The sequence below is a fragment of the Myotis brandtii genome, unplaced genomic scaffold (assembly GCF_000412655.1).
Source record: "Myotis brandtii unplaced genomic scaffold, ASM41265v1 scaffold230, whole genome shotgun sequence".
Lineage (NCBI taxonomy): Eukaryota > Metazoa > Chordata > Mammalia > Chiroptera > Vespertilionidae > Myotis > Myotis brandtii.
The window spans coordinates 7,714,064-7,736,574 of NW_005358650.1; the positions used below are offsets into that span (position 1 = coordinate 7,714,064).

Sequence of the window (22,511 nt, forward strand, 5' to 3'; positions counted from 1 at the left end):
TCAGCTGCCTCCTGCACACTCCCCACTGGATATGTGCCCGCAACCAAGGTACATGCCCTTGACCGGAATCGAACCCGGGTTATGAGTCAACGAGGCTAGGCTATAGTCTTCAGTTATTCAAGTACTAATCTAGGTGTTGCTGTGAAGGTGTTTTGTGATTTGATTAAAGTCTATAATCAGTTTACTTTAAGGAAGATGACTTATCCTAGGCAATCCAAGGAGGTCTGATTCAATGAGTTGCACGGCCATAAGAGTGGAACTGGTGTCTTCTATATGAAGAAATTCTGCCTGTGGACAGCAGTTTAGCTCACATCCAGGAGATCCAGCCAGCCCCTCCTGACAGCCCACCCTGTGGATTTCATATTGGCTTTGCCAGCTCCCACATAACTTAATTCCTTGCAATATATATATTTAATGACACTAATGTGTCTTGGGCATTTCCAAATGTCATTAAATATGCTTTAAATATAATATTATATTCATTATGCAAATGTCTACCATGTTCTCATGAAAAATTTTACCCCCAAAGACTTGTAAACAGAACCATGGCAGGGAACTCCCACACTACAGAAATATACAATACCATCAACACTTTATCATCTTATGTTATTTTACAGTCATAACCTAAAATACCCCAACATAAATTTTAGTTAAAAAAAAAAAACTTGCAAATCATCACTTCCCTGTTCCATCAGTCGGCATTACATTTGAAAGATTTTTTTTTATTGATTTTTAGAGAGAGAGGGGGAGGGAGAGGGAGAGAAACATTGATGTGAGAGTGAAACATCGATCAGCTGCCTCCTGCACGCCCACTACCAGGCATTGAGCCCGAAACCCTGGCACGTACCCTGACTGAGAATCTAACCGGCAACCTTTCAGTGCATGGGATGATGCCCAACTAACTGAGCCACACTAGCCAGGGTTCAACATTAAGTTTTAGCCACAGAAATCCTGAGATGTCTCAGGCCACAACTTTGAATGAAAAGCTACCTGTATATGAATTTTTAAATCCCCAGTGCTCTTTACAGCTTTCTAAACATCAAGAAGGAGAATCTGAGGGTGAGTGCCCCGTATTTGTCATTTTGACAGTTAAAGTCTGAATAGCCAACTGTATATCTGACCCTAACCCCAGACCACAAAGTTGGGCATAAAACCAGTCAACCAACCGTGTCCTGAGCCACAACATGGGTAGAACCACTAAGATCTACAAATAGTTCTGTGGGGAAACACTAAGTAAACAACAAAGCAACTGAAAGGTACAAGTACCTAGTATCATCTGGCCACAAAAGGGGGCTGGCATAACCAGAAGATGGTTGGATACATACATACACACACACACACACACACACACACACACACACACACCAGCATTTTCAAAGTATAATCCATTAAGGGGATCCATTAAGTCAAAACTGTGTTTATAATCATACTAAGACATTATTTGCCTGTTTTACTGTTGATTTACACTGATGGTGGAAAAGCAATGGTGGACAAAGAGATGAGGAAAACGCAAAAGAAGTTGGTTGAATTTTTAAAAGCTGAGGGACACCCTGGCAATTCCCCAAATAATGTGCATAATTCACATCGGCTTTTAGGATGCAGAATTTAGGCAAGTAATAACATTTTTTAATATACTTTATTGATTTTTTACAAAGAGGAAGGGAGAGGGATAGAGAGTTAGAAACATCGATGAGAGAGAAACATCGATCAGCTGCCTCCTGCACACTCCCCACTGGATATGTGCCCGCAACCAAGGTACATGCCCTTGACCGGAATCGAACCCGGGACCCTTCAGTCCGCAGGCCGACGCTCTATCCACTGAGCCAAACTGATCAGGCAAGTAATAACATTTTAATAACAGATTTTTTAGTACCCTACCAATCCCTTTCCAACAGGTATGAATTTCCAAGCATCTTGGAGCCATTACAAGGGTTCAGCTAAGAACACGTGGTTGCTGTGTTCATATCAAACATGCTTTTGGCCCTTCATGCAGCTTTTAATTATTCATTCTGTAAGTGTTTTCTCTTCTTCGTCCCTTTTGCTGCCTGACCTTTGGGCATCATTTAGAACATAACTGAATACTTGTGGAAAGAGTAGTGACAGAAAGCCTTAAACTAGCAGAAATTTAGAGAAAAGACTAAGTCTAAGAAGCTGAGTACCCAAAGTCCATCGTTTCAGTCTCAAGTCAGAGTGGAGCACAGTAAAGGAGTAACCTCTTCCTCCCATCACCCCAGCGCTCAGAAGAGAAAACCATCCAGCCACAGGTGCCCTAACTTGAACCCTCCAACTTCCGGCTTGCTGCCAGAGGATCTTCCCCATGCCCGATCTTCACACTTCTAACACAAGCCTGAAAGGCTCCCCACTACTTTCCATATCTGCACCAATTAGGCTGGCATTTGAGGTCCTCTATTTTATGGCTCAACTTATCCTTCCATGTTTATCTCCCAATGTGCCTGTATATCCATCAAACTGAATACTCAACATAAGCCAACACATGTCACTCCCTCCAACTGACTGGCCCATCCTCACTCTAGTCTCTGCCTGTTAAAATCCTTATCCCTCCCTTCAAGGTCCTCTTCAAGTTATCTATCAGGTTTCATGAAACCTTTGTCTATTTATCACATTGTGCCTGTATTAGAATTAAATGGTATACATATATATTATTTTCCTATTCGCTTATAATTGCTATAAAAGCCATGCCTTTCATATTTTATTTATTTCTGTTTGTATATCTCTAAGAACACAGTGTTCATAATTGCTAAATAAATTAATCATTTCAAGATATCAGTAATAATATAACCAACTCCTAATTTATGGAAAACCATTTTGTTAGAAAATATGATTTAAAAACAGTAGTTTTGAATGTTTCTTGGCTCCAGACAGAACCTAAAACATCTGGGAAGTCCTGTGAGTCACTGCAGGGGAAGTGGGAAGTCAGCTAGAGGAGGCAGGCCTGGGGAGGGGGGCTGAGTTCAGTCTGCAAAGTGAGACAGTTTGTGATGAGTGACATGACAGTGATACTAATGAGGCACTCAGGTGTTTGTGGAGAGAGACAATGTACCTCAACAGTGAGGCCCGAACATCTATTAGGGATTCCATCTGTCCATTCAGCAGCATATGTGCAAATGGAAAACGTGTTTCAAGGGATCCCCAAACAAGTTATTTATTCCCGGTACAGAATCACACTAGCACCTCACCCCATTCTATGATGCTTTGAAGCACAATATTCACATCAAACACCAGGATTGACGGTGAGGATTTTTAAATGCAGGAGTTGCAGGACAAGGTCCAAATCCTCATGAATAGGTACGCTTGAGTATAATGAGAGCTGTGGTGAGACAGGAGGAGCGTGCAGAGGATTCTGTGAAGTAATGAGAGCAAAGAGAAGAACCAGAGAGAGTGGTGTCATGGACCCAACATAGTAGAAAGTTTCAGGAAAGCAGGAGTGGTAACAACTTCAAATGACACTGCAGAGCACGAATCTGGCACTTAGAGGTCACTAATGATGAGAAGAGATAGTTTCATGAGATTGGCAGGTGTGGGAGTCAGACTGAAGAGAGATGAAGAATGTTGAAGTTTGTCAAAACAGGAAAAGGGAATGAGGACATCATCCTATGGGGATGCACAATCAAGAAAACACGGTTTTTATTTTCACACACACACACACACACACACACACACACACACTGATACTTGTCAATGCACCCCCCAAATAGAATAATCTATTTCTTACAGGTGATGAAGTAATAAATCCAAATGCAGACTATTCTTTCAAGACATTCCAAAAATAAGGGAATGATAAAGGGAAAAGGTAACTATGGGGCGCAATTACAGTGTCTTGGCCAGGTTCAAGCCTCGGACTAATGAAAGGACAGGGTCCTCTCATTGCCACGTGCAAGTCCCAGCTGGAGTGCAGGGCCCTCCCAGCACAATTATAGCCAACGGCTGTGGTTGTAAGCTTGAACCTATGGTCCAAACACGTAGCCCCACGTGCCTTGTGCTAGAGTTCAGGTGCATGTAGTTGAGTGAGGTTGGAACTCACGAGAGTGCTGTAAACAACGTGATCACGCCCCTACTTTGCCTCGTGGCATCTGCTATAAAATAAAGACATGGTTTGTGGGCGCTAGCGCTGTCTCCTCATCAGGGAGCAGCGTCCCACCGAGACCCAGCTTTCATTCTCTTATCTGTCTTTCCTTAATCCTTTCACCACCCCCCCAACTCAGTTTAGCTTTGGCCGCAACAGGTAACCTAGAAGAGCAAGAGCATTGAAGGAGGTGAGAATTTTTATTTGTTTTGAAAAGTCAAGTTTATTGTAGTCAGGTGATTCATGAAGTTTTGGCCTCTTCCATCTCACAGTGGGTCCAATGATCCTTGGACCCACCTTATGGCTATTTTACAATTCTGAATGTATTATTAGTAAACATACTCGACCCCTGGTAGAATTACCACAATGGCTCTCTGATGGAGTATAGGCTATTATGATAGGAATGACCAAGTGAAAGATTCTGAACATCCCCTCTCTACGAAGATAGTAAGCCAGAAGAAATATCACATCCATGAAAAAAGTGGAGAGATTCACACTTCTATCAAAAACTTGACATTTTCAATGGTTGCAATTCCTATCACATTAATATTGAATTTACCTCTTTGGTCTGTGCAGAAGCAGATAGATCGTGGAGAATGGCTAGGGACTATCATAAACCAATTGAGGCAGTAGTTCCAATGTGACTAATTTACCAAATGAATTACCTTTTCTGGAGCAAATCTAGCTCCTGACACCTGATATGAAGCTGCTCATCTGGAAAATGCTTTATCAATACGCAAGAAAGGCAAGAAGACATTTACTTCAAATCAAAGCTAAGAGTACACTTTCACATTCCTGCCTATAGGGATATAACAACGCTTATCTTTACCATAATTACAGAGATTTGCTTGTCTTCACTTCCTATAGAATATCAAACTAGTCCACACATTGATTACACCATGCTGACTGGACCTGATGAACAGGAAGTAACAAATCCCTTAGATGTCCTAGTAATAAGCATCCAACCTTGATGATGAAAAAAGAAAATAACATGAAAATTCAAGGGCTACAATCCCAGTAAAGTTTCTGGGGATCCAGTCTGAAACATGTTGGAATGTCCACTCCAGAGTGAAATGCAAGTTGCTGAAAAAGAGGCACAGCACTGCATGGGCCTCTTTGATTTTTGTTTGTTTGTTTTTGTTGATCCTCACCCGAAGACATTTTCCCATTGATTTTCAGAGAGAATAGAAGGGGGGGGGGGGGGGGGATGTGAAAGAGAAGCTCTGATTGGTTGTCTCCCACCCCAGCCTCGAGGTACATGCCCTTGACGGGAATCAAACCTGGGCCCCTTCAGTCCATAGGCTGATGCTCTATCCACTGAGCCAAACCGGCTAGGGTGGGCCTCTTTGCATTTTAAAGATAATACAGACCACATTTCAACATGTTCTGACTTTTTTTTACTAGGTAACCTATAAGATCACCAGTGTTGAGAAAGGTCCAGAGCAAGATATGGTTATGGAGTATGTCTGATCTGCAGCACAAACTGCTATGCTACTTGGGTCTTAGGACACAGTGGATCCAATTTGTAGAATCCACTCGAATCTAGAGAATCACAGCACAAACGTCTAGGATTCTGAAACAAAGCCATTTCCTCTTTTGCAGATAACTGTGCTTTTAAGAAATGACTCCTGACTTGTAACTAGGCTTTGGCAGAGCCGGATTAAAGGATATCCAGTGACTGTGTGAACTGATCTGCCCATAATGATGTGAATGTTATCTGACCCACCAAGCCATAAGGTTGGGCCTATGTAGAAGCAATCAATCATCAAAAGGTAAAGGTATACCAGAACGGGCTAAAGCAGGTCAACAAGGCACAGAAATTACACAAGCAGAGAGGCTCAAACACCTCGAACACCTGCTCCTACTTATCAGACCTATAGCTGCATGGAGAGTTCCTTGTGACCAGCTGAGTGAGAAGGAAACTTGGGCCTGGCTTAGAGATGGTGTTCATGATATCAGGCACGCAGCAAACAGGCTTACATCTCCAAAAAAGAGCATTCCTGAAATACTTTGTGAAGAGAAACTGTCCCAGCAGACACAGCTGTGACCAGTACATTTTCTTGTCCACTTTATCTACATTGAGAAATGGCTAAAATTAGGGATCTATACTGAGTCATGGGCAAAGACTAATGGTTAACCTGGATGGTCAAGAACTTGGAAAAAAAAACAATACTGGGAGAGGAAGGAGGTCTAGGGGAGAGGTATATGGATGGACCTTTCAGAAGGAGCACAATGAGTGTAAAACACACTTTGTCCCATGTGAATGTACACCAAAGGGCCTCTCAGTAATCAAGTGAACAAATTAGATGTCATCCTCTTTCACCAGCCACCCTAGTACTTCCTCAATAGACCAAGTAGAAGTAGCCACGGTGGCAGTAGAGAGGCTATGCATGGACTCAACAAGGACTTCTCACAAGGCTAACACAGCTCCTCCCAACGACGAGCACCTAACCTGCCGGCAGCAGAAACCAATCTTCAGTGCCCAAAACAGCCATTCCCCTGAAGGATCGGACGGCCACTTGGTGGCAGATGGATTACACTGGATCCTTTCCATCAAGGAGAAGGTGTGTGTATGTATATATACCCATACACACATACATACGTGTACACCCATGAAATTTATTTTTCTTTACTTCTCCTTTTTCTATCCTTTTCAGTAAGAATTGGTCATGGTGCTTAATTTTATCATTTAATTTCTAGGTTACAAAATATTCCTATGGAATTGTGAATAAACTGGAAGAGATAAATCACCCAGAGACAGGTATTATAACTGTCACCCAGCAATGAAATTCTTAATCTGAGATACTGAAGTAAGTACATGGATAATTAGGAGAACTAAAATCTCCTTGTAATCATGTAAGAAAAAAATCACCCATTAGAACAGCAAAAATTTGAAAGACTGATAATACTAAGTGTTGGTAAGTACATGGAGCAACCAGAATTCTCATGTATTGCTAGATGGAATGTAAATTGGTAGATCCACTTTGGAAAACCATTTGATAGTATCTTCTAAAGCTAATCATACACCTACCCTATGACACTAATTCTACTTCTAGCTATATAGATATATGAGAAATGAGTGCATATTTCCACCAAAAAAAAAGTATGTGGATTCCTGTTGGTCAGCCTCACGGTCATTATCATATCTAGGAGCCATGTCCACCTTGTTTCCCTCCCTCTTCCCCCGTGTGACTGAAACTCTGTGGTTTAATCTGGATCGGCCTTGTGTGGAAGAGACAGAGCTGCAGCAGCAAGAACAGCAGCCATGAAGCCTGGCTCCACAGCATCGCAGAGAAAGACAACAACCTGGTACCTATTGGCAAGCTGGCCTCGGAGCACTATGATGATGAGGAAGAGGAGGATGAAGATGACAATAAGGATAGTGAAGAGGACTCAGAAGATGATGAGGACATGCAGGACATGGACGAGATGAATGACTACAATGAGTCACCTGATGATGGAGAGGTCAATGAGGTGGACACGGAAGGCAACAACCAGGATCAGGACCAGTGGATGATCTAAGTAGACAAGGCAGGATGGCCTCAGGGAGATTCCAGGCCAACCCAACCTACCTGTGACTCCTGCAGAACCAGCTGATCACCCCAGTGCCTGAAAGTTCACCCTCAGGCACCTCCTCAACTGCTGCCAGGACCTGGTCTCCTTGGCCCCTCCCAGGCCATCAACCTGCCCTTGAATCCCCAGGACCTGAGTCAACCCCACCTTTCTGGCCAGTATCTCACCCCTTGAGGTGTAGTCTCTTTCTAACTCTCTTTAATAAAGACACAGGACTGATTCCTCCCTCCCACCAAAAAAAAAAAAAAAAAAAAAAAAAAAAAGGGGTAGGGGCACTATCTTTTCTTCACTCTGTTGACATAGAGATACAAATAAGGTTCCAGAAAGATTGAAAAGAAGAGTGTGGGCACCATAATCTTGTCTTCCTGGTAAATTTGCCCAAATTAAATAACAGTGAGAGGAATTGATTCAAAGCCACCAAGAGACATTGTTAAATGAGGGCTGAATTGTTGTTTTTTTAAGCAAAAGAAAAATCAGGGAGCTCATCCCTCAAATTCTCAATGTTCTGCCATCATAATTTTATATTCATCAGAAAGAAAATTTCACCAAGAATTGTTTGTCAAGTCTTCTGGAGTTTTAAGTATGATTGTTTGTTTAAAAGGAAAACAAATCTGTAATAAGACAAATCCTCAAAGATTACTCTATAAGGTAGTGAAAGGAATCTAAGAACACACACACACACACACACACATAAGTTGTTATCCACTATAAAATATCAGAGGCAAATTCCTTATTTCAGGATCTTAGGGGTGTCCTTGAAGTCTGAGGAGAGAGCATTTCTCCTGGTCAGGCAGGTGAGGGCTTTTTTGCTTTTTTTCATACATTTGATTAGGCATGAGGACCTGTTAGATGCTGGTGAGTTAAGGGAGCCTTACAAGCTCATTGGAGTGGAGATAAAGGAGATGAATAAGCCATTGCCAACTGCCAGTAGTTCTCCTTCAAAGAAGTCATTGCTGCTGTCCTCCTGGACTCTACAGAGAGAACTGGACCTAGTAGAGACAAATCTATTTTAACATGTTTCTTTAAATTATATTTTATTGATTTTAGAGAAAGAGGAAGGGAGAAGGAGAGAGAAAGAGACAACCTGGGCATTGCCCTGACCAGGAATGGAACCACTGACCTTTTGGTGCATGGGATCACAATCAACTGAGCTACACTGGACAGGAAAAATCTATTTTAAGTTAAAATAATGAGAAATGGGTGTGTCCCAGGTTCCGGTGGGTTCTTCCGCTGAGGCGGAGGGAAGTGCTTCCAGGTCACTGCCGGCTGCCGCCTCCCGGCGCGGAGCCATGTCCACCTTGTTTCCCTCCCTCTTCCCCCGTGTGACTGAAACTCTGTGGTTTAATCTGGATCGGCCTTGTGTGGAAGAGACAGAGCTGCAGCAGCAAGAACAGCAGCCATGAAGCCTGGCTCCACAGCATCGCAGAGAAAGACAACAACCTGGTACCTATTGGCAAGCTGGCCTCGGAGCACTATGATGATGAGGAAGAGGAGGATGAAGATGACAATAAGGATAGTGAAGAGGACTCAGAAGATGATGAGGACATGCAGGACATGGACGAGATGAATGACTACAATGAGTCACCTGATGATGGAGAGGTCAATGAGGTGGACACGGAAGGCAACAACCAGGATCAGGACCAGTGGATGATCTAAGTAGACAAGGCAGGGTGGCCTCAGGGAGATTCCAGGCCAACCCAACCTACCTGTGACTCCTGCAGAACCAGCTGATCACCCCAGTGCCTGAAAGTTCACCCTCAGGCACCTCCTCAACTGCTGCCAGGACCTGGTCTCCTTGGCCCCTCCCAGGCCATCAACCTGCCCTTGAATCCCCAGGACCTGAGTCAACCCCACCTTTCTGGCCAGTATCTCACCCCTTGAGGTGTAGTCTCTTTCTAACTCTCTTTAATAAAGACACAGGACTGATTCCTCCCTCCCACCAAAAAAAAAAAAAAAAAAAAAAAAAAAGTACGTGTATGAGTGTTTAGAATAGCTTTATGTATAACAGCTAAATACTATCCATCAATAGTACAATAGATTAATTATATTATAATCAGACAATGGAATACCACACAGAAACTGAAAAGAAAAAAGAAAAAAACTTCTTCCACAGGCAATAACATGAAAAATACCAAAGTAATGCTCAGTAAAAGAAGCCAGACACAAAAGAATACACATTTTATTATTCCATTTATACAATGTCATAAATAGGCCAAATAAATGTTCAGTGCTAGAAGAGTGGTTTACCTCTGAGTGGGTGAGTGGAGGGAGGAGGGGGATACTGTTTGAAAAGGGGCACAGGGAGCCTCTTTGGTACTGAAAATGTTGTGTATCTTGATCTGGATGGTGTTTACACAATCGTATCTATACGTGAAAATTCATCCAGCTATGTAAGATCTGTGTACTTTCCTATATATTAGACCTCAAAATTGTTTTTAAAAGATGTATGTGTATGCATATATTACTTAAAGAATCATGAGAGGGACATAAGACACTGGGGGGTAGGGGAGGCCAGGGGAATGTCAAGGGGGGGGGGGGGCGGGGAAGGAGACATATGTAATACTCTTTGTAAAACTTTAAGCAATAAAACAAAATTTAAAAAATAAAAATAAAAAAATAAATGTATAAAGTAGAAGGTTAAAAAAAAAAAAAAAAGAATCCAGAGTTTCCTTCCAGTTTTTCTAATGGGTCCAACAAAGACAGAATGAACACCAGAGATAAGTAATTCATCATATTTTCCATTGAGTGTGTGCTTAGAGAAATTGCCATCTTTCTACACAGCCAGAGGCAGCCAATTATCTACGACAGCTGATTTCAAAAGCTTTCACTTCCTTATGCTCTCTAATCTTAATATGGTTGGAATAACAATTATTGATTGAATTTTGAATTTGAAGCAACTTACTTTCTGCTTCAGTTTCAGGGTTAAGCAGGAGAAAATGTCTTTGAATGCCTTAATGAGTTTATTTTAAATGTACATCGTATATCATACACCACTTGAAAGTTATCCTTACTATGATATAGCTACAATATTTTTGTAGCTTTTAAGTCTTTTATTAATCTTATTACTCAATTATTATCTTTACAGATATGAGAAGTAAACTTTCAGGAGAGATTGGCCTTTTAATGAAAAATAATAACCACCCTAGTGAAGATGATATATCATAGCAAGGATAACACCATGTTTCAAATCTCAAAATATCTATTTGAACTCTATAACTACTTATTACATTTTAAAAACTTTTATCCAGACTACAGGTCCAATAGAAATCCAATACATTTGTAAGGGTAAGTATCAGAGAAAATAAGAAAATGATTCTAAAAATGTTTCAATATGTTGACATTTTTTTTTCTTTCTCTTTAAGCCAACCAATCAAGGAAAACTTTTAAATTCTTAGGCTTGTTGACAATACCAAGCCAAATGGGTTAGTCTACCATTAGACTAAGGATCCTGTTTCAGAATTATAAAACAAACTGACCATTAATTTTAAAAGTCAACCAAAACTTGACCTCAGTTTACCACTAATATCAATTCCACAAAGGTTAATGTTGACACATCTAAAAATGAAACCTTTAAGAACAACTGGTAAGTCTTCAGCACTCAACTAATGTTCTCTAAAGTAATCATTAACAATGGTCTTTGCCCCTCTCTTCAATACATTACCATCCTTAAGATAACTCATCATTTTTGAAACAATAAATACAGTATAAATGATATCGAGTCTGAGGGCTCACTCCAAATCTCAGCTAATGGCTTATTATATTTTCTAATCGTAGATGGCTTTATCTATATCTTTGGTTATTCTTATAGTCTTAAAATTTAAACATTAAGTTTCCTGGCCAAACGTAAACTGTTACAGCTGTATGCACATTCAGCAATTTCTAGTAAAAGTGCATGTCATTGTTTTCCCCTATTTCACTCAGATAATTTCTTCACCTCTGACACCATTTATGCTGTATTTGCATGTAAATTTTTGGTAGTATATTTGTCCTTTTTTGTAAGTTGTCTATAATTGTTTTTAGAAAATGAAAAGTGTGATCAGTCAGGTCCCAGCAGAAAACAGAATGACTGAGGAGAACGTAATCAAGGAGATGTCTGCCAAGGTGTGGGCAGAGGAAACAACCCAACATAGTGCAGTTCCTTGGCATTGGCAACCATGAGGAGCTATTCCACACCAGGTTTGAAAGAGTGAGGGGAGGAAGGCATTGCTGGAACCCAGAGGGAAACAGTGAACGGGGAAGAGCCACCTGACGGGAGGATGAAGGAACAGACATTCCTACCTCACTCTCTTCCTGCCCTCTGACCTCCTGCTACAGCCTTCCACGGGCCAAAACCAAAGAGACCAGAAGGCAAAGAAGTTGATGTCACCCACAAGGGTCAATGTCCCAGGGCACAGAGCAGAATGGATCAGGATGGAAAATGGGTTTGTACAGGCAAATGACAGATAAGCCGTTCAGGAAGAAAGGCAAGCCAAGCTCACGTACTTCATGTAGCTACTTGCATTTTGCTATTTGTTCTTGTGTCTTATTTTGTACTGTAAGCTCTTTGAAGGCAGGGATTTACAGAAACAATCTTAGATCCCACACAAACCTCCCAGTAGGCACTTAAGGTATATACCTGAACAAGGGACAAAACAGGCCATCTGTCTACAGGTCACAGCATGACGCTGATGCAGGGAAAGCTCACACAGGCACATCTTTGCACCTGACCCTGAAGAGCCCTCAGAAACAGACACCGATGAGGCTAATCTTTTCACATTAAAGAGAGGGCCAAAAGAGGCCAAGGTCCCAAGACTTCTATCAACAGCCAGACTGATCATTCAGCTCTGCCTGACACCCCCATGTCAACACAGGACAGAGTGCGCCTGCGTTCTAACAAGTAAGATCCTAACCCCTGGATCATCCTACCCAACACTTCCTAAGCTCCAGTGCTGAACCTTGAATCTACTCTTGATAGATTGAGACCAAAATAAAACTTCATTTACATTTCACTCCATTTCTTAAAAAAAAAAAAAATCTGTTACTTAAGAGCCTATAAAACCTCTTGTCTCTGAGACTTTAATGAGGCACTAGTGCTTCTATGTTTATATAAACACCGGATTTATCTTCCCTTATCAACTACCACTTGCATAAATCTCCTTAGGAAAGGCCCTCAGCCCCACCCTGCCCTGCCCTCCCCTCCTGCCTCCGTGCTCCTGGCTTCTCTATGGAGCTACCACTCCACATTCCCGGGCTGGCAGGGTTCCATTAGCAGCTCCTTCCAGGACGTGGAGATGCCTCCCTATTTCCTCTGACCTTCTCCCAGACAAGCACTGTACTGGCAACACAGTAAGCGCTGAACAAATTCGTCAACTAAATGTACTGTGTGCAGATACCTTTGCATTTAGTAAAAACACCAATTCTTTTCAGAAATACAATGAGAATATAAAAGGTTGAAGGACCACAGGAATGACATTTACATTTCATTATGATTGTGCTGTCAATAAAGTCCCAAGTACCTATTTTAACAAACCATGAACTTCCTACTCCATCAAGTAAAAAACACCAAATACTATCCCCCAGAATCAAATCTTTGCAGCGGTGTGGCAATGAACTATGATGTTTACCTTACCAGGAATACAAAGCAAATGACTTAATACTGTTATTTCTAAAATTAGGAGATGATCAACAATTGTACTTAACTTATCAAAAGAGCTCTGTACAGAGACTACTTTGAGGGAAAAAGAGCTCATAAAATTTATGGCACAGGCTGGCACCGTTTGGGGGCTCAGCCCATCTGGTTTTCCATATGACCTAACAAACTGATAATTCCTTAAAAAAAAACACGTGTGGCATATAATAATTTGAAAGCAGCAAAGAAACAATATTTTTGTAGCTTTTAAGTCTTTTATTAATCTTATTACTCAATTATTATCTTTACAGATATGAGAAGTATTTCAGAATAGATTGGCCTTTTAATGAAGAGTCTTCATATGTATCTCATCTCTGCCTCTCCTTGTAAGATTCTGATTCCTCCTCTTGCTTGAGGCCATTCCTAACAAAGTGTAGTTGATACCACTCCCTCCCACCTCCTCTGGTACCTGCCCCATCTGTTGTCCTCTCTCCTCCTCTATCACCTTCTTGCCCCACTGGCTTACTCTTTCTTTCCAGACAATATATACACATCTTAGTCACTCAACTCCTTAAAAAATAATAACCAACACAAATCTCCCTGGCCCCTACAGAAGTCCCTACAACTACCACTCCATTGCTTTCTCTCTCACTTGAAAGAGCCTGTGGTGGGCTAGCTTCCTGCAACTCTACTTCCTGTTCCCTCCCTTTCTTGAGCCGAGGCCTGATACCCCCATTCTACTGCACCTGCTCTCACAAAGGACACCCATTTCTTGCACATGCCAAACTCACTCAGCCTATGTCTCGCTGGCCTGCTCTACCATGTTTGATACCACTGACCTCTCCTTCCCATGGCTACTATGAGGCTAGATTTTCTTTTCTGGTTGTTCTGGTCTCTCTGACCATTTTGCTTACTCAGCATTTCTCTGCCCATGCCTCAACTGCTGCTGTCCCTAATGGTTCTATTTCATTACTGCCTCTGTCTTCCTCTCAGCCTTCTCAGTCCTGTCTCCAATTCTCTTGCATCCCCCTCTCCCTTTGCCCCCATTCTCACTCTCTCCATGTCCTCCTTGGAGCAGACAGTGGTAGCAGACTACCACGGTCCTAGCTCTCATCTTTCACTGAAGGCTCCTGAGTCTTTTCTCCAGCTGCAGAAGTCTATTTTGAAGGCTGCTTGCCATCCAGTGTTTCAGACTCAACATGCCCCAATGGTACCCTGGTCACCATTAGTCTCTCAAGCCAGCAATCTCAAGTCATCCTAATCTCTTCCTCCTTCATTTCCAACATCCAGTCATCACCCAATCTTTCAAGTCTTATCTCCTAAATATTTAAAAAATCCATCCCTTCCTTTCCATACAGATTTCCAAGCACTAGTTCAAGATCTTATTGTCTCTCACCCGGACCACTGCCAAGTCTCCTAACAGAGCTTCCTGCTTCTAGTGCAAACCTCCCTAATTTCCCTTCCCTGAACAGCCCTGTAAAATCTACTGAAAACACGAATGTCTATCACCAGCCTAGTCAAAACCTTTAAAGAGACCTTCCATTAATTAAAAATAGAACAAAAAGGTTCTCCCCTAGCAGGCCCCATCGACTTCTCCAGCCTTATGTCCCACCTCTTCTCTACTGGTCGTCATTCTCTAATAATACAGAATTGATCACTGTCACCTTCATGCATTTCCCCCATGCCATTTCCTGTCTCTGTGTCTTTGTTCATGTTGTTTGATCTTCTTGGAATTCTCCTTGTACCTTTCTTTCCTTGAAAAAGTCATGTTCACTCTTCTGGTCTCAGTGACATCTCCTCCAGAAAGCTTTCTTGGATTCCTTAAATAAAATCACCTGTTTGTGTGCTGCCTTCAACATACTGCAAACTGCCAGAGGGCAGGCATCACGTCCCAGTCAGCGCTGTACTCAGTGAACACAGACACAAGAAACATTTGCTGAGTCAAAGACCCTTAATGAAAGGAATTGGACTTATTAAAGCAAAAGTTAGTGTTATTAAAAACATTTGAGGGGTATTTTGAATACCATCCAGATTTGGATCAAATGACTGGTAAACAAAGAGGACCTAAAGAAAAATATTGGAGGTAAAAACTTTGATGAGCCCTGAAAATACTATCTTTTTCTTCATTATGACTGCAAACAAAACAACAATACCAAAAGTCAGGTCAGTGTACGTCATTGGCTCTGAATAGATTTTCAAAGGAAGGTTGTTTCTCTTGTAGAGATGTTCTTCTGTTCGGGGACTTGAAAACATAGCTACATAATCAGATCTAGACACGGCATTTCTTTTCTTTCTTTTAAGAGAGGAAGGGAAAGGAGAGGGAGAGGGAGAGAGGGAGAGAGGGAGGTAAGGAGAGAGGGAGAGAGATATTGAGAGAAAGAGAGATATCAATCGGTTATCTCCCACACATGCTCAGACCGGAGACTGAACCCGAAACTTAGGTATGTGCCCTGAGCAGGAATCGAACCCACCATCTTTTGGCATATGGAATGATGCTCCAACCAACCAAGCCACATGGGCCAAGGCCAGACATGGTATTTCTTTAATGAATAAATAACATATGTGTGTATTTAGGAGTTTATTTGTAATAGCCATAAATCATGTGACTTTATTTTCACATGCTGTATTTTTATTAAATAATTTATGACAAAATGATCCTAGTTTAATGTTAAGAAATATGGCTCATGAAATGACAACCACAAAAAGCTAAATTAGTTCATTCATATGTGTTTCACTACTTGAGAGGCAATGCCTCATAGTACTCACTTATTTCTACATGGCATGGATACACACCATTTACAAAGTTGGGGCTCAATGAACACTTATTTATATAATGAGCACCGTGTGCTATGCTGAGTATGTTTTCCATTCACTTATTTAATATTTACAAAACCCTTATGAGAGCTGTTTTATCTCCATGTACATCTGAAGAAATATTGAGAAAGTACAAGCCTGCCACTGGAAGTTGCTAGGAGACGGCAAAATGCTGTCAGAGAGGTGGGGCAGCTTATCATCTGGGAGTCCCCACCTTTCTAGTGGAACACGGCGACACCTGGGCACAGACCCCTTGGCCCACTTTAGCCTGAAGCAAAAGCCACTGACTCCTGGGAAAGGCTCCCTGGCCTCCCAGCTCTGCATTAGTCTCTGATGAGCACCCAAGGGCGCCGACCTGCTTCTGCTGCTTCCCAGCTCTGGGCTCCAGGTCTGCAGAACTGTTCTCCCCTGCAGGCGTCCTCTGCTCCCACTCTTACTCATTTCTACATCTCTACAGAACTCGCAACTTTTCCCTCTTTCAGGAATCACTGCAGTTTTCATCTGTCATGGCTTTCTATATCTTTCTTGAATATTAAGGATATTTTTTCTTTAAAAAATATCTTTTGTCATTTTCACACCATTTTTCAGCATATGGATAGCAATGGATGTGCTCAGTTTCCCATATTCATAAAATGTCCTCCTGATAAAACCAGGCATTATGATTGATAACCAAATCAACTTAAGATGAAATACAAATACTCATGGATTTTTAGAAAAAGGTTGATTTTTTTCAAGCTACAAATCAACTTAAAAATCAGTTTTGCTAAAAAAAAATAAAAACTGGTTTTACTCCAAAAGTTTATAAGTTCATTGTTTAGAATACGGATGATTTTTCTGCCAGAAATAATTGTATTCATTCATGAAACACCTATCATGAACTAAGTACTATTTTAAGTGATAGACATACTGTAGGACATAAAACAGACAAGGTCCCTATCTATTACATTTCTGTAATTCAGGGAAACTTGTGGTATAAACAATGCATATTGCATGTGTATTTTCATATTAAGACTTATGGACACCCTGGCATTTCAAGCACTGTTATTAGTTTCACACTCCTGCTTAGCACTTTACATGTCATTATTTTAAAATACAGCAAACGCTTTGTTAATTAACAAAGGTAATTTTCATTTGCGGTATGTATGAGTGGTGTCCAAGCTATGTGGCTGGTTAAGATTGCACAGATTCCACCATCTCTGCAAGAACAAGACATGAAAAACCTGGCCAGGCCGAGCACCTGACACCTGCAGGGCGGCACTCAGGCTCTGGAACCAGTCCCGCTTCTCTCAGGCCTTAGACTGTACCCTGAACCCAGTCACAGCCAGATGGTTTCCTCATGAGAACGTCCTCACTGCACCTGCACTTCCCTGCTAGTGCCACTCCGGGTGCCCAAGGACAGAGAGGGGGACTCGTTCACAGAGAGGAGACTGCAGGTGGCTCTTGATTGTGCCTGCTTGCGAGTAAGTCAGTGTAGCCCTGCATTAAGACCAGACATTGACCCGGCCAGCATGCCTCAGTGGTTGAGTGCTGACCTATGAACCAAGAGGTCATGGTTCTCTCTCATCATTGATGTTCCTATCTCTCTCTCCCTCTCCCTTCCTCTCTGAAATCAATAAAAAAATATTTTTAAAAAAAGATCAGAAATTGTTTTTAGTGTAATTTACCAGCTGGGAGCAAGAGAGTGAAGGAAGGAATGTATAGCACCTACCTATTTCTATATTCTACAGGCTACCAATACTGACCAAAAGAATCCAACAATGCTGGAAGACCAGACTGGTTTAAATCAGTTGGCAACACACCCCTCATGGAGTTTATCTTCTAGTAGAGGGAGGGGACAATAAGCCAGTAAAAAAAAAATACATAACTATTGACCAGGATAGTTATTGAAAGGAAATAAGCAGATAGTTAAGGAAAGCCCTTTCAGGAGGGGATGTCCGAGGTGAGCATGCACTAGTCATGAGAGGAGGGAAACCTTCCAGGCGCAGGCAACACTAGGTGCAAAGGCCCTAAAGCAGGAAAGTGTAGGATGCACTGGAGAAAGGAAAGCCCTGTGTGGCTGAAGATGCCTCACGAAGGGGATCAATAACAGATGGTACTGGAAAGAATGGGAAAGAACCAGGTCATATCTCATGCATCTTATAGGGCTTAGTGGGCCATGGTAAAAAGTTTGGATTTATTCAAAGTGTAATGGAAGCTGCTAAAGAATTTCAAGCTGCCTGGCTCCAAATCCACATGTAATACAATTCACTCTGGTTACTATGCAGACAAATGAACTGTGTAATTTATTTTCACACAGATGCAAAGTTTGCAGAAACTGGATGCATTTTATATCCATTAAAACAATACAAATAGCTAATTCATTCATTGTTATATTCCATGTACTGTTTGAGAGCTTTCAGTGTATTAACTCATGACATCTCCATAAAAATCTTATCCCCTTTTTAAAGAAGGGGGAACTGAGATACAGAAAAGTTAAGTCACTTGCCTGGCTAGCAAGGGGCAGAAGCAGGATCAGAACCCAGGCAGTCTGCCCACCGTCCCCACACTTCCTTACGCTCTTAACCTCATGAGCCATGTTGTTTCTGAAGTCCAGCTTCAAAGTCATGTGTTTCAGGGATAAAATGAAACCACTGCAGTCAACCACCATCAAAAGGTCCACGACTCAATTTAAAGATAGTATCCAACTTTTATATTTTAATGGAGGGATGCCGATGGGAAGGGTTTATATGGTTTCTATAGCTGCTGGAATTACGTGAGTTTGCTTTCATCAAGCTTTGGATCGCTTCCATAAAACCAAACGTGAAGAGAAAACATTCATTTTTCAATGACTATACGGTAAAAGAGAGCCACTGGTGCACACACTTGTCAGTTCTGCAAGAGTGCACCCCTGCAGGGGAGAAAGCACCCATCTCCTGTGAGAACTTCCCACAAAGAGAGTCATTAGTGTGGAAGGAGTGCTCACTTTAGAGAGAAATGGCATTCTTCAAATGTCAGAAGCATCCCCATGGAATAAACAGGTCCCCAACAAGTCTATTAACTGGTGTTACAAACCGTGGCCGTAGAGAACGGAGCTCATCTATGCTGACAGTGATTGGGAGTGAAAACAAAAAGGCTGAGAAAGTTCTCATTATCCAGCAGTTCCCTGGTTTAACCTTCTAAGAATGAACAGAAGTGTTTCCTACGTTGCAAATTCCAGAGCCATGGGACTCTCATCACCCAGAGCTCCAGACCAAAAATAAAAAGCGAAGAAATATCAGTATTCAGGGGGATGAGTATTTTGACAGTTGAAGATGATAAAAAACAGTAAAGTCTTTTAGGTAAAATTGTTTCATACTATAAAACATCACATTATTCAGTCACCTAGGTTACATAACAATAAGAGTTATAAACACCACTCAGAGACAGCAATATTTTGCCTCCCGGGCCTTCATGGTGCATCTCAAAACAGTTCCACCAAAGTCACCCCAGTAGGAGAGCCTTGGGTTGTGGCTCACCATGAATAGGAGCTTTCTCTAGAATCCCACCTGTTTATCTTTTCCTTTAAGAATGCATGCAAGTTTTACATTTTATTCTACAAAAGATCTGTTTTGACTTTTAGGCCTTTTTATTTTTTATTTTTGGCAAGGAAATTTGAAACATGATTTTTGTATCAGGCAAATCTGGCACTCCAGGAAGATGGGCCAAGTTTATCCTGTGGCTAGTCACATCTCGACCCCACTGAGAATGGATATACATAAAACTATGAGTCTGAGACCAAGGCTTTTAAAAATGTAGGAATCCATAATGTGATGTCCAACATCCAGGTTCTCTTTGTCTGCAGAGCACTATTTCTCAACTCTAGCTGCGCATTAACACTTATCTGGGAAGCTTTTAAAAAATACCTGCCTAAGCTCCACTCGAGGCCAACTGAATCAAAATCCCAGGGTGGAGGAAGAGATCGCTGTGATATAGCTCCAATGGAAGACTTAATGGGCAGAGAGGGTTGAGAACCACTGCGGTGAGGATGCTAAAGAAATGTTAAGGCCCCAGAGTGATGGTGGAACACCAAAGCCACCCCCAGGTGACAACTCTCCCCTTCCTCTGCTGGAGTGGTGTCAAAAACAGAAGGTTTAAATGAGATCCAGAGACTCATAACAGAGTACAAAAATGTCTAGGTTTTGATCGAAAACCTGTCATCATACCAAGAACCAGGAAGATCTCAAGCTGAATGAAAAAAAAAAAAAAGACAAACAACAGATTCCAGCAGCAAGATGACAGATGTTTTAGAATTGACAAAGACTTTAACGCAGCCATGATAAAAATTCTTCAAGTTGCAATTAGAAATAAGCTAGATGAACTGGGGGAAATGCCGGCATGTTCCTCAGGCCCTTCAAGCAGGTTCATTGCAGGTCTGGGCTGGTGCAGGTTGGGAGATTTATTTGGTAGAAGGATCCCAAGGGACACTAACCAGCTGTATACTGGCCTGTGGTGTCCTGCCTGTTCACTGTAATTTGCCTTTGGTTTGGTGGATATGATCTGACTTTCTGAAGGACTGTGAGCCACAAGGCAAAGCCTAGAATCCCTAGAGGGGGAGCTACATCGTGGGGGCTGATTGACAATGGCTGCGTCCCCACGGGGTTAGGTTAAGAAGAAGGGGCAAGATGACTGAGTCCAGGGATTGGCTTTGATTGAGATTAATCAACGCAAAAACTAATAGATTTCATCAAAATTAATCATTTCTGTCTGCAAAATGTTCTGTAAAAAGGATAGAAAGAAAACATAGCATACAGACTGAGAGAAAATATTTGCAAACTACATATCCAAATAAAGGACTAATATATAGAATATATAAAGAATTCTCATGGGAAAAATTAAACTGACAAAATCTAAACAGAGGCATGGATACTGGGAACAGACTGATAGCTTGGGGTGGGGATTGGATGAAAGGGTTAGCCAAAGAGCATATATAGTATATATGCATAGCCCATGGACGGACACAGACAACAGTGTGGTGATGGGCAGAGATGGAAGGGGGTTGGGGGCTGGGTGGAGATGGGCAAAGGAGAGGGGAATGGGGACATCTGTAACAGTATCAAAAATAAAGTAAAAAAAAAACCTCTCAGAACTTAACAGTAGAAAAACAATCCATTTAGCACATCAGCAGAGACACTTCATCAACGAGGCTACACAGATAGCAAATAAGAACATGAAAATATTCCATGTAATTAGCCATTGGGGAAATGCAAATTAAAAGTACAATGAGATATCACTACATGCCTAACAAAAAAGCTTTAAAAAAATAGTGACAAACCAAATACTGAGGAGCTGCAAAGAAAATGAGTCACCCATACATTGCTGGTGGGACTATAGCATGTTATAGCCACTGTGGAAAACAGTTATGCAGCTTCTTAAAAAACTAAACATGAAACTATCATATAACCCAGTAATTGCACTCTTCAGCATTTATCCCAGAGAAATAAAATTTTTCATACATAAAACGTATGTGTGAATATCTATAGCAGCTTTATTCAGAAAGTCAAAAACTGTAGACAATCCAGACGTCCTTCAGCAGGTGAGCGAGTAACCATGCTGGATGTGGTATATCCATCGCACAGGATACTGCTCAGGAATAAATACTGACATATGCAAAAACCTGGCTGAGTCTCCAGAGAATTATGCTGAGTGAGAAAAGCCAATTCAAAAGATATGATTCCACGGACACAACATTCTTGAAATAAAACTATAGATTAGTGGCTGCCAGTTTAAGCAGAGGTGAAGAGGCAGAGAAGTGGGTGCAGCTGTAAAAGGGAGCGCTGAGGAATCCTTTGGGTGATGGAAATGCTCTGTATCTTGGCCCTCCAGGAAGTGCATCAAGGTCAATATCCTGTTGTGATACTGTATTAACGTTTTGCAAGAAGTTACCTTTGAGGAAAAACAGTTACAGGGGCATGGGATCTCTCTCTATTATTGCTTAAAACTACATGTGAATTACCTCAAAATAAAAAGTTGAATTAAAACAAAAAAAGGCTACTGGCTCAATGAACATGAACCCTGACCGAAGCACTAAGGAAACAGCAAGTGCGTGGACGTGACCTTTACGTGTGTCCCAGATCTTTATTTACTGGCCATTTTTAGCTCTAGCATTTCATCCATGATTCATGAGTCCCGGCAACCTAACTAATTTTATTCAATGAAGAAGAGGCACCCTGCAGCCTTGCCAAGACCAATTATTTCCCTGGTGACACTCAATATAATATGAGCTATCACGCCTATGACATGCCACAGCCTAGAGTGACCACTTTCTACGCTGTTATTTGCTTTGCTTTGTTCTCTTCCACCTCTTCAGAGAAAGATGCTAAGGTGTTTAAATGTCCCTCTGCCTAGTACCACAACCATTCCAGTGCTGTCTTTCAGACTAATATCCTCATATGAACGGGGGCGGGGGGGGGGGGG

General features: G+C 41.6%; 1 protein-coding gene and 2 pseudogenes across 1 annotated transcript in view; 2 read left to right on the forward strand and 1 right to left on the reverse strand.

Annotated features, from left to right (window-relative positions):
* Window positions 1–22,511, reverse strand: part of EPB41L4A (erythrocyte membrane protein band 4.1 like 4A) — a 241,435-nt gene that overhangs the window by 184,513 nt on the left and 34,411 nt on the right. The window lies entirely within an intron of this gene.
* Window positions 7,198–7,635, forward strand: LOC102245016 (annotated as a pseudogene).
* LOC102244719 lies at window positions 8,912–9,594 on the forward strand (annotated as a pseudogene).